Source organism: Triticum dicoccoides, chromosome 2B (assembly GCF_002162155.2).
Source record: "Triticum dicoccoides isolate Atlit2015 ecotype Zavitan chromosome 2B, WEW_v2.0, whole genome shotgun sequence".
Taxonomy (NCBI): domain Eukaryota; kingdom Viridiplantae; phylum Streptophyta; class Magnoliopsida; order Poales; family Poaceae; genus Triticum; species Triticum dicoccoides.
This window is the reverse complement of record NC_041383.1, coordinates 805,599,235-805,612,211: the sequence shown is the minus strand read 5'-3', so window position 1 is coordinate 805,612,211 and position 12,977 is coordinate 805,599,235. Positions and strand designations below refer to the sequence as shown.

The 12,977-nt window shown below is 43.9% G+C and overlaps 1 long non-coding RNA gene across 4 annotated transcripts in view; it reads left to right on the top strand.

The window, feature by feature from the left end:
* Window positions 1–2,748, top strand: part of LOC119366465 — a 4,255-nt gene extending 1,507 nt beyond the window's left edge. For all 4 annotated transcript variants that reach the window (XR_005176043.1, XR_005176045.1, XR_005176044.1 and 1 more), the window contains 3 exons: window positions 1,951–2,070; window positions 2,206–2,386; window positions 2,466–2,748. This is a non-coding gene — a long non-coding RNA (uncharacterized LOC119366465). The remainder of the gene's footprint in view (window positions 1–1,950; window positions 2,071–2,205; window positions 2,387–2,465) is intronic.
* Window positions 2,749–12,977: the final 10,229 nt, after the last annotated feature.

The window sequence follows — 12,977 nt, the reverse complement described above, 5'->3', positions numbered from 1 at the left end:
TGCCCATAAAATTCAGTTCTTCGATTGGATTATGTAAAATGGGATGATCAACCAAATAACATTGGACCAAGTTGCTTATGTTGAGTGTATCAGTAAGGTAGATGCCTATATTAATTCATACAAAGATCATTACTAATAATGATATGATTGGTAATACATTCATGACTACTCTATGTTGCCTTGACGCATGCAAGCCATGCTATAGAAACTGAAACTTGCAAAACAGAGTGAAGTAAATTACTTTGATTTGTTAGACACAATCTAGATCATCACCAAGAGTCGTCAAAGAACATAGAAAATAGTAAAATTAGTGTTATTTAAATTTGGCCTTATTTTGCTATAAGCAATAAAAATCAAGCATACAATAGTTGTTGGGTGATAATTCTTTGGTATTTCTAAGGCCGGCAGTGGCACGGGAGGTGTCGTTGGCGCCACGGGCTAGACACAAACTTGATTAGATTGCTACTACATTGCTGATCCGTACCTCTAGGAATGTTTTGCTGATCATGTCAACCCGCAGGCTAGCAATTTGAAGAGACAGTTGCACAGATATTGGCATATACAGTCCCGTAGATTCTGCCAGTGAACATATAAAAACAGCATGTCCGTGAATCTAAATAAACTATAGCAGTGAATTGTTGATGATGTATAACCTCATTTGCATCTAGCTTTCATCCAGCATTTTTTATTTATTTTATCCAACATCTTTGTAAGCATCTGTTGGGCCAGCCCAAGTAGACAGAACAATATAACAGTGTAAAAGACACCGTGCTCATATTATGATATGGTGTTAGGTTTACTTGCCTACAAGTTTGGTTCCACTTGGTACGGACACCATGCTCTGCTATCAGCGTATCTGTAGTATCAGGGTATTGTTACTACCTTGAATGCTGAATTTAAGGCTGACTGATCATGTATTAGTCTGACTCCCTTCTGAATTATGAGGTCATCCCATGGTTGTCCACTAATCTGGTGTCTGGTCCATCTTCTTACCCTTGCAATTTTAGCATCATCTGTCCAATCTTGCCCTGACTGTGTATAGACTGTTGAATACTTCAAACAATGAGCAATTTGAAGTTCAGAAATATGACAAATATCTAAAAATGGATTCGTTTTTGGAGAAATAACATTGTGTAGAGTGGAAATGCAGAACTATATGTTCCTATTTCACCAACTGGTATTGAATATGTGGTCAATCTTTGTAGAGAAACTACAAAGTCTAAACGTTAGTGTGTGATACATATGGAAAATTGTGATGTCTATTTTTTTTGAAATATTTTTACTTTATAAAAAGTTTTAAACAGGGCATAGCATTAGGTTTCATATTTTTGGCCAAGACGCTCCGCGAGGCGATGGCACATGGCCGGCAAGGCTCGTTCTTAAGCGCACCAGCCCGCAATTGAGGCGGCGCCCACGGCGCAGCCATGGCCTTCGGAACGCACCGCGGGGGCAGTGCTACCGGCCACCAGCGCTGCTCCTCCCAGACGGTGGTGCCTATGGCCATGGTCCACTGGCCCCGGCCGGGCTCCCTGCGGAGGCGCGTGGGTGGCGGCCTCTGACTTGAAGTCTTCTTGAGATTTGTACGTCGATTGCTTGGTCGTCTCTTTGTGCTGTCACTACGTGTACTGAAGATTAGTTACTTCGCTTTGACTTGGAGCGAGGTGCAGTGGTTTCAGGTTGCTGATGCTGATATTTTCATGTGATGTTTGAATGATTGTGTGTCTGACCAAGCGTAGTTGCGCTTCTGACAATGTATTGGCCTTCCTTTGCTGCACCGAAGTTAGTGAATTGTTCACCATGCTTGACTTTGTTCTTAGCAGGGAAATTTGTGGTGATTCATAATCAAACTTGCAAAGAACATCCTTTCTTCTGATTATGTTTGAAGAGGTACGATGGATGGTTGAGCTGAGACCACTGTTTGATATTTGTTTGCCTTTGCTTTGTAACCAGTGAGGGCTGAAGTGAATGAATCTGGAAGTGCTTTAGTGATTAATGCTCTGTCCCAAGTTAAGCATATTCTACTTCCGGTCACTGGCCGCAAGCCTTACCTTTCAGTTCTAATTCCTTGAGGTACCTTTGTGATGCCTTTATTTGTCCATGTCATTATTGTGCCTGCCATATGGAATTTTGAGTTTATCTTTGGTCAGCTTTCTTATCAAATGATAGCCCTTTTTGCTCAAGTTGATTTGATTAAATCATTTTCAGATCACCACAGTTGTGAATATAGCCATTGTTTCAACAGAACAAACCTAAGCTTAGCATGAAAGAGAGTATGAAAGTTCTGATCTCTTCAAAATATGTGAGGGGCCTTGCTACCTTAGTTGTTGCATATGGCATTATAATCAATTTTGTGTAAGTCACATGGAAATCGAAGCTCAAGGCACAGGTAATTTTTTCCGGCTTTTGTTTTTCTTCTTTCCTTGTACTCCTTTAACCTTTTCATGGTTCCTTATTCATTTTGGCAGTTCCCCAGTCCAAACGAGCACTCATCTTTCATGGGTGATTTCTCTACCGCAACTGGACTTGCAACTTTCATGATGATGCTGTTAGGCTGGATTACATTCCAAAGATTTGGTTGGGGGGTGGCTTCCATTATCACCCCCATAGTTTTGTGGTGACTGGCGTTGGTTTCTTCTCTGACTTTCAACAAGTGCAGTTCATTGCCGCAGAGCAGTCTTAGAAGATCCGTGCACATGTAGCCTTATTTCTTATTCCAAATTTCATCATACAAAAAAAAAACTCAGTGTAACCTCATTTCTGATGTTTGCGAAAATTAGATTATAAAAATATTGCATAATGGCACGTGAAGCAGGTTACATTTCATTTTTTGCACGGTGCAACGCACGGACATTTGTACTAGTGACGAAAAAAGTGGAGAAACGCTCCTCCCTTTAATATTAGGTATGACAAAAAAAGTGGAGAAACGATCCTCCCTTTAATATTAGGTAAAGATAAAGATAAAGATTTGTCGAATTGGACGGTAACATTTGTTGGGCCGACTTACAAACAAGTCCGAACGAAAATACAAGTCTCTCACGGTAACTTTTTCCGCAAAAAAACGGTATTTATGTGATTACGTATAAAGCAAGGGGTTTTCTGCAAAAAATATGCCACATCGGCACCTGACAGACGGGCCCCAACAGTCAGATACACTGTCAATACGCGTTTATACGCAGTTTAGACCTATTTGCAACATCCTGGCACAATCTTAATACTGATATGCAAAAATTAGCAATCTTGATACCAATCTATATGTGATGCTTCAATTGATACTTCTGTACAATTAACTCACAACCACACACAGAATGTATGGACCGCACTAACAAATGGAAGAGCCACGCGTTACACGAGCCACGCGTTCGGACCACGACGGTGAGTAACAACAAGGTGAAAAGGCCCACTGTTCGGATTCATGCATGTCACCACCACAGGCCACCGGAAATGCCTCTGTTTTTTTTAGCATCGTCGGCGTATTTCTTTTTTTTTTTGAAGGGAATCGTCGGCATATTTCTGACAGAGATGGGGACGTGGAGATAGGCACATGATTTAGATGCAAATTTAGGGGGCTAGACTATTCTGATAATGTACTCCCTCTGTTTGGAAATACTTGTCAGATAAATGAATGATGTGGATTTAGGGTCTTTTCTTTCTTCTATAGGGTAGTATGATGGGATATATACAATTAAGGGTTACTTACTTTAGATAATTTCGAACTGCAAAATGTGTGTATTTCTCTAGCAAACACAATAGATCTCATCGGGGGCGGAGCTAGCATTGGTTACATTGCTAAGTTAAGCTAATGGATTGATGCACTAAAAGTTATGAAAAACAAGTTTATGAAATCTTAATACTTGCATGTAGAGATGGATTCCAAGCTAAACATATATACTTTTTACTCTTTTTTTAAAGAAAACATGCACTTTATTAATTGGAACTAATGGTTACGTCGTCTATAAAAAGAGGTGCAATATTCTCCATAGGCTCCTCAAACCAATCTCTAGTTACAGAAACTTTCGCTAGCCTATCATGTTCATGAGCAACCTTATTAGCTATCCTATTACAATGTTCAAATCTAGTCGCAACTCGAAGACCGCCGCCGCAACTCCTGCCGATTGTCCTCCATTTTTCATTGTGTCAATGACTTTCATATTATCAGAGTTAATAATAAGACGATTGCATCCCGCCTTTTGTGCAAGAATTAAATCAAGCCTCAGAGCCATCGCTTCTGCTGTTAGTACATCAGCACAACAATCGATCTTCTAATTTCCGCCAACAATGAATTTTTCTTTGTCATCTCTGACTACAGCACCTGTCGTGCCCCTGAGTAGATCATGGTCAAAAGAAGCATCAACATTTAGTTTAACAAAACCCATAGGAGATCGGCTCCATCCTTCTTTTCTACTAGTCGCACTAGGAAAGTGGGCATTCACATAGTTTGTTGTTATAGCACGAACCCCCATCAAAATCTGGTTCCAATCTTGAGACTTTCCTTCATGAACCAACATGCGTCTCTCCCAGCATAAATACCAAGTGGTTATCACGATTAATTCACTTGCATTCTGGCAACCTCATATAGATAGTTCTTGGTGCGTCATAAGAAGTAAGAATTCAATAACCGGCTCACCCGCACGATCAATAACACAAGCTTTCTTAATTACCTCGTACATCCCCAGCTTACCCCAAACCTCTTTTGCCTTCTGACACAAAAACAAGATGTGTTTTGTATCTTCTTGCCCATTTGAGCATGATGGACAAAGAGGCGAAACTTTCATATGTCTATTGGCAAGTGTAACACGACACGGTAGAGTTCCATGCAACGTTCGCCAGATAAATATTTTTACCTTTGCAGGACACGATAATTTCCAAATCTTACCCAAAATAGGATTGACATTGGTACGACCCATACCTTTATACCGGAAATGTTTCCATTCTCCTCCGCATTAGCTAAAAGGGCGGTCAAACCCTTTTTACATAACAAGAATAAGTAGGGAGAAAGGGGATCTCCCTACCTCAATCCTCTAGTTAGTTTAAAACTCTCCGTCTCATCATCATTAATATGGACCCGGTACTCCACAGAGGATACACATTTCATAATTAAGTTCACCCAAATCTCTTTGAAACCCAATTTCCGCATAATTTCCTTTAAGAAACACCACTCCACTCGGTTATATGCTTTGTGCATATCTAATTTGATGGCACACAAACCCTCTTTACCCGCCCTTTTGTTTTTTATTGTATGGAAACATTCATATGCCACCAATATATTGTCTGTAATCAATCTTCCAGGCACAAAGACACTCTGAGTTGGGCTAATAATATCTGATAGGATTATCTTTAGACGAGCAACAATCATTTTTGAAATAACCTTATACACCACATTGCACAAGCTGATTGGTCTAAATTGGGTTACCTTTTCAGGAGAGTTAATCTTTGGGATCATTACAATTGCAGTATCATCCACCCATTTGGTATAGAACAAGTATTTACCGCTTGAAGAACCTCTTCAGTCAAGTCATCTCCCGACATAGACCAAAATATTTTGTAAAAAATAGCATGGAGGCCGACGGGACCTGGCGCTTTTAAATCACCAATATCAAATAGGGCCTTTCGAACCTCCTCGGCCGTATAGGGGGCTAGAAGAGCATCATTCATTTCATCGGTCACTTTTCATTGGACAAGAGATAGAACCTCCGAGTTAGGATGGGAAACTTCTGACGTAAAGAGGTTTGAGAAATATGCCATAATGTGATTCTTCATCTCTGTACCTTGCACCCATAGCCCATTATCATCAAGCAATTTTTTAATCTGATTTCTTTTCTTTCTGGCCGTTGCCGCATTATGAAAAAAGGAGGTGCTACGATCCCCATGCAATAGCCAGTTTGCGCGACCACGTTGTAGCTAGTAAATCTCCTCTTGTTCCGACAGAGTTTCAATGAGGACAAGAATCTCCTTTTGTCACGCTTGAGACTCCGCACACATAGGTCCCCTCCGCAGCCTTTCTAGTTCTTTTTTTAGTTTGTAAATTCTTTTTTCGGTCCCTTAAGAATATCACGATCCCAAATATGCAGATCCGCCTGCACCGCCCATATACGCTCAGCGAGAGATGGCCCAATACCCATCAACTTTGCTTTATTTACTTTCTATAGGAGGTAGAGTCAAGTCAAGCCTTTTGTCTATCATTAATTAGCATTTTTTTCAATAAAGGACATTTCATTCAATTGACTTATCGAGGTGATACAACCACATTAAAAAGAAAGCTCATCTTAAGCGTAGCACGATGCACACAACTAACACGTCCAACACAACCAAAAATAAAATATTGTTCTACAACAATAATAAAAAGTCCAACCTAAGGTGGGGTAGATCCTATCCGGAGATTACTCCACCATCCATGAATGGAGAAACCTCCCTGGCCGTATGCTCTAGCCAGGTAGGCGCCACCATAAAAATATTTCTGTCCTCTGACCTCTGCAGGATAGACCATGTACGTAGCTATCGCTTACATGCATGAATAACCTGCAAAGGATATGAAATAAATTTATTATTAAAAACCAGGTCATTCCTGATAGGGCACACTGCCTAACATAAGGTAGCCGCCCGGCCCCACAAGAATGTGTGTAAAAAATTGTTTGTCAATACCCCGAAACCAATTGCCGAACATATTACATGCTTAAGATTTTGAAACTACTGTTAATTAGCTTAAGATAAGAAGAATTTCAGCATGTCAGATTCGGGTAGAGAGATTGATATTTAAAGAGCCGAGTTTGGCCATTTCTCTTTAACTTAGTGTGTTCAAATTTATATGTGTGCCATTCGAATGTCTATAGGTACAACTTTTCACTGTTCTCTTTAATTTATGTACAAAGCGCTACCTTTTTTTTTGTTGCATTTGACCCATGGAGATAAGCTCCTCTGCCAATTTTTTTGTGGGCTACAGGAATGCATGGTGGTAAGTTACAAAGAGCTCCCACCAGGTTAGCCAACTCAGTGGCGTCCCTGCCTTGTGTCTTAGGGTTCTAGCCGTAGCTTCATTCTCATCCCACCACCAGCCCCACTTGACAGATTCTCCATCCTCATCTATAAATAGATGCATAAGCCTGCAAGGGAACTCACTCCTCAAGCTGCCCACAACACTTTCAGGCAGCTGCTAGCAAGAGATGGCTCTACTTACTGCTGCTACCCTGAATCCCACCACCCACCTTAGCCCCGTGCAGGACACAACAGTGAGAACCTATGGCTCCGGTCTGCTGCTTCATCACAGAAGAGCAAGGGAAGGTTCTGTTGTTAGGAAATATGCAACTTGTATTCCCATGAGGCCATAGGCCGATATATATACATGTACAGGTGTAGAACATATGCAGGAAACCCCTTATACAACGGGATAAATACAAAGGGGTATATGACTTATATTATAACTCTAACACCCCCCTCAAACTTATGGTGGATGAACAACATTGAGTTTGGAGAGATAAAAACCATGTTGTGCTCTAGTCTGGGCCTTCGTCAGGAAATCCGCCAACTGTAACTCGGAAGGCACATACTGAAGAGCAATAACCTGATACTGCACACCGGCGCGCACATAAAAAGCATCAACACCAATATGCTTGGTGAGCTCATGCTTCACAGGATCCCGCGCAATGCTAATAGCACCTGTACTGTCAGATAAGAGCAGAGTTGGTGTAGTGACAGAAACACCAAAATCCTGAAGTAACCACCGTAACCAAGTCACCTCTGTCGTCAAAAGAGCCATTGCTCGCAACTCAGCCTCGGCACTCGAACGGGAAACTGCAATCTGTTTCTTTGTCTTCCAGGCAATGAGAGAACCACCAAGAAAAACACAGTAAGCAGAAAGTGAACGGTTCTGAAGGATCACTAGCCCACATAGCATCCGAATAGGTCTGAAGCTGTAAAGAACTGGAGCAAGGAAAGAATAGACGGTGAGAGATCGTGCCCCGAAGATATCGGAGAACACGAAGGAGATGACTATAGTGAACCGATGTGGGAGCAGAGACAAACTGACTCAGAATATGAACCGGATAAGAGAGGTCCGGACGAGTGACAGCTAGATAGACAAGACTGCCAACAAGATGACGATAACGCGTCGGGTCAGGGAGAGGATCACCATCAGTAGCACGGAGGTGAACATTGAGCTCCATAGGAGTCTCAACAATGCGCTCGTCAGTAAGAACAACACGAGCAAGAAGATCCTAGATATACTTTTCCTGGGATATAAAAAAGGCATCAGAGGAAGAAGAGACTTCAATCTCAAGAAAGTAGCGAAGAGGTCCAAGATCAGACATAAGAAACTGCTCACTAAGACGGGCCTTTACAAAGGCAATATACTCGGGGTCATCCCCAGTGATGATCATGTCATCAACATAGAGAAGAAGAAGAGTCCGACCACGAGGAGAAAGGTGAATAAACAATGTTGGATCATGAGCACTTGCTGAAAAACCAGCGTCAGTGACCACAGAGGCAAAACGCTCAAACCAGGCGCGGGGGGCTTGCTTAAGGCCATAGAGAGAGCGACGAAGACGACATACCATGCCATCAGGAACAGAATACACAGGTGGTGGCTGCATGTACACCTCCTCACGCAGCTCACCATTAAGAAAGGCATTCTTAACATCAAGCTGAGATATAGACCAGTGGTGTGCAGAAGCAACAACAAGAAGTGTATGAACAGTGGTCATATGGGCCACAGGAGCAAAAGTCTCGTCATAATCATGACCATGCTCTTGCTAAAAACCACGAGCCACAAGACGAGCTTTGTGACGCTCAAGAGAACCATCGAAGCGAGTCGTAACCTTGTAGACCCACTTACAAGTGATGGGACGGACTCCGGGAGGAAGAGAAACAAGATCCCAGGTACCAGTGCGTTCAAGAGCAGCAATCTTCTCTGCCATCGCAAACTGCCATTCAGGATGAACAACAGCCTGACGATAAGAAGTCGGCTCAAGAACAGCAGCACCAGCGGTGGGAAATCCAAAGCGATCAACAGGAGGACGAGGACGAGAACGCAAGCCATAAGTAGGCTGAGAGGAAGATGAAAACTCATCCACAGAGGCATCCACAGGTCGGGAACGACGAGTGTATTGCTGAGGAAAAGAGGGAACAATAGAAGGAGGAATCGCCAAGGGAGAATCGAGGGGTGGCGACGAAGAAGTCACCGGAGATGAAGGTGTAGAATCCGGTGACATGCTAGGCGAGGAGACCGGGGAAGATGGTGGCTGCAAATCAACTAGAGGTGGAGAAAGCAGAAGGAGTGGAACGAATAGGCACAGGCTCGACGGGGGTGATAGGTGAGTCAGGAAAAGTGAGGAAAGAAATATCCTCCACTGAAAGAGTCGATGAAGATGGGCGTGGGTAGAAGCGACGAGACTCATCAAAAGTCACGTCTCAAGAGATATGCATCCGACGACCGATAGGATCCCAACAACGATAGCCCTTATGCTCATCACTGTAGTCTAAGAAGACACACTCAACAGACTGAGCGGTCAGTTTGGTGCATTCGCGAGGGGCAAGAAAAACATAGCAAACACAACCAAACAAACGAAGCATCGAATAATTGGGAGAACGATCAAAAAGATGCTCGAAAGGAACACCACCCTATAGAGCAGCAGAAGGCTGTATATTGATAAAATAGGTGGAGGTGGAGACAGCCTCAGCCCAAAAATGAGGCGGGAGAGAGGCAACAATCATCAATGCACGAGCCGTCTCAAGAAGATGTCGATGCTTTTGCTCAGCCACACCATTTTGAGCATGAGCACCAGGACAAGAGAATTGAGAGAGAGTTCCTTGCTCAGCAAGAACACCACGCAACATCTTAGAGATATACTCGCCAGCGGAGTCAGCACGAAAGACACGAATAGGTGAAGAGAACTGAGTATGAACCATGGCAGCAAAACGCTTATAAATAGACAACACCTCACTACGAGAAGTCATGAAATAAAGCCATGTGTAACGAGAGAAAATCATCTATGAAAATAATATAATATTTATGACCACCTTTCGAAGCGAAAGGAGCCGGACCCCATACATCAGAATGGACTAAATCGAAGGGACGCTTAGACACTGCCCAGCTATGTGAATATGGTAACTGAATCTGCTTGCCAAGACGACAACCCTGACACTCTAAAGAGAAATCTCCTGAGACAGACCCCAGAAGACCTCGATGAACTAAAGACGACAACCGAGAACCACACAGATGACCAAGTCGATGATGCCACTGCTTGAAGGAACCAGTAATGGAGGCGACAGAAGCGGAGGAACTAGCGATGGTGGTGGTAGCGGAAGTAACATGAAGCCAGTCCAACTCCCAAAGACCATGAGAATTACGACGGCGAGGGCCAGCCCCAACCAAACTGTGCGTGCGACAGTTCTGGACAGAACAAGAGTCAACGTCAAGGATGATGCGACAACCAGAATCGGTAAGTTGACCAGCAGAAAACAGATTCATGGTAAGTCGAGGAACATGAGCAACATCAGGAACAGAATAAGAAGGAGTGGAAAGATTGCCTCTACTAGCAACAGAAAGTGGAGTACCATAAGCAGTGAAAACATGAACAGGAGAATCCAGCGATCGAAGAGAGGACAAAGTGGATGTGACGCCCCCGATTTAATCATACACTAATCATGCACGCAAATGTGTACGATCAAGATCAGGGACTCACGGGAAGATATCACAACACAACTCTAAAAGTAAAATAAGTCATACAAGCATCATAATACAAGCCAGGGGCCTCGAGGGCTCAAATACAAGTGCTCGATCATAGACGAGTCAAAGGAAGCAACAATATCTGAGTACAGACATAAGTTAAACAAGTGCCATAAGATGGCTAGCACAAACTGGGATACAGATCGAAAGAGGCGCAGGCCTCCTGCCTGTGATCCTCCTAAACTACTCCTGGTCATCGTCAGCGGGCTGCACGTAGTAGTAGGCACCTCCGGTGTAGTAGGAGTCGTCATCGACGGTGGCGTCTGGCTCCTGGGCTCGGACATCTGGTTGCAACAACCAGGTAGAAGGGAGGGGGGATAAGGGGGAGAAAAGCAACCGTGAGTACTCATCCAAAGTACTCGCAAGCAAGGAGCTACACTACATATGCATGGGTATATGTGTAAAGTGGCAATATCGGTGGACTGAACTGCAGAATGCCAGAATAAGGGGGGATAGCTAGTCTTATCGAAGACTACGCTTCTGGCAGCCTCCGTCTTGCAGTATGTAGAAGAGAGTAGACTGAAGTCCTCCAAGTAGCATCGCATAGCATAATCCTACCCGGCGATTCTTCCCTCGTCACCCTGTGGAAAAGTGATCACCAGATTATCTGTGGAACTTGTCTGGGTGTGTTTTATTAAGTATCCGGTTCTAGTTGTCATAAGGTCAAGGTACAACTCTGGGTCGTCCTTTTACCGAGGGACACGGCTATTCGAATAGATAAACTTCCCTGCAGGGGTGCACCACATAACCCAACACGCTCGATCCCATTTGGCCGGACACACTTTCCTGGGTCATGCCCGGCCTCGGAAGATCAACACGTCACAGCCCCACCTAGGCACAACAGAGTGGTCAGCACGCTGGTCTAAATCCTATGCGCGCAGGGGTCTGGGCCCATCGCACATTGCACACCTGCACGTTGCGTGGGCGGCCGGAAGCCGACCTAGCAACCTCCATTACAAAGGAAGTTGCGTTAACGCAGTCCAACCCGGCGCGCGCCGCTCAGTCGCTGACGTCACGAAGGCTTCGGCTGATACCACGACGTCGAGTGCCCATATCTTCCCCGCGTAGTTGGTTAGTGCGTATAGGCCAATGGCCAGACTCAGATCAAATACCAAGATCTCGTTAAGCCTGTTATTATGAAGTAACCGCGAACACCGACCAAGGCCAGGCCCACCTCTTGCCTAGGTGGTCTCAACCCGCCCTGTCGCAATACGCAGTAACAATTGGGGACCGTTGGGAACCTAGGCCCACCTCTATCGGGATGGAGCCACCTGTCCTTCCAGCCCCCACATCGGAATCACTTGCGAGTACTCAATGAGCTGACCCGACTTTAGTCACCATCTGTATAGTATGTATATATGTATAGTATTTACCCGTGATCACCTCCCAAGTGATCACGGCCCGAGAGTATAGCAAGGCAGACTGACAAGAATGTAGGGCCAATGATGATAACTAGCATCCTATACTAAGCATTTAGGATTGTGAGTAATGTATCAACGACTGTAGCAACAATGAGAGGCTATGCAACAGAATAGGAGTAACCGAACAGTAACATGCTACACTACTCTAATGCAAGCAGTATAGAGAAGAATAGGCGATATCTGGTGATCAGGGGGGAGGCTTGCCTGGTTGCTCTGGCAAGTAGGGTCATCAACTCCGTAGTCGAACTGGGGTCGCCGGTAGTCTCGGGGTCTACCAGAAAGAAGTAACGGAGGGGGAACACAATAAATAACAGAGCAATCAAAGCATCACAAAGCGAGACGCGGCAATACGCGGTGCTAGAGGTGACCTAAGGCAGTAGGAGGTAATACTGGCGAAGGGGGAAACATCCGGGAAAGTATCCCCGGTGTTCCGCGTTTTCGGACAGATGAACCGGAGGAAGAAAGTTGCGTGTTTGCTATGCTAGGAATGTGTGGCGGATGAACGGGCTGCGTATCTGGATTCGTCTCGTTGTTCTGAGCAACTTTCATGTACTAAGTTTTTCCATCCAGAATAGTGTATGCTGACGTCATCATGACGTCAGCAGTCAACAGAGGTGTTGACTGGTCAAACTGACGCGTGAGTCCGTTCTGCCATAGACTAATAACTAATTAACAATTACTTAGTTTAATTAGCAGGTTAAGTAAATTTAACTAGTTAACTAATCAGGATTTCATTAAGTTAATTAATTAATTAATTAATATTTGTATTTACTTATTTCTCTATTTATTTTTAATTCTTCTTTTTTTAAAACGTTCAGGGGGCGTGGGGCCCTCATGTC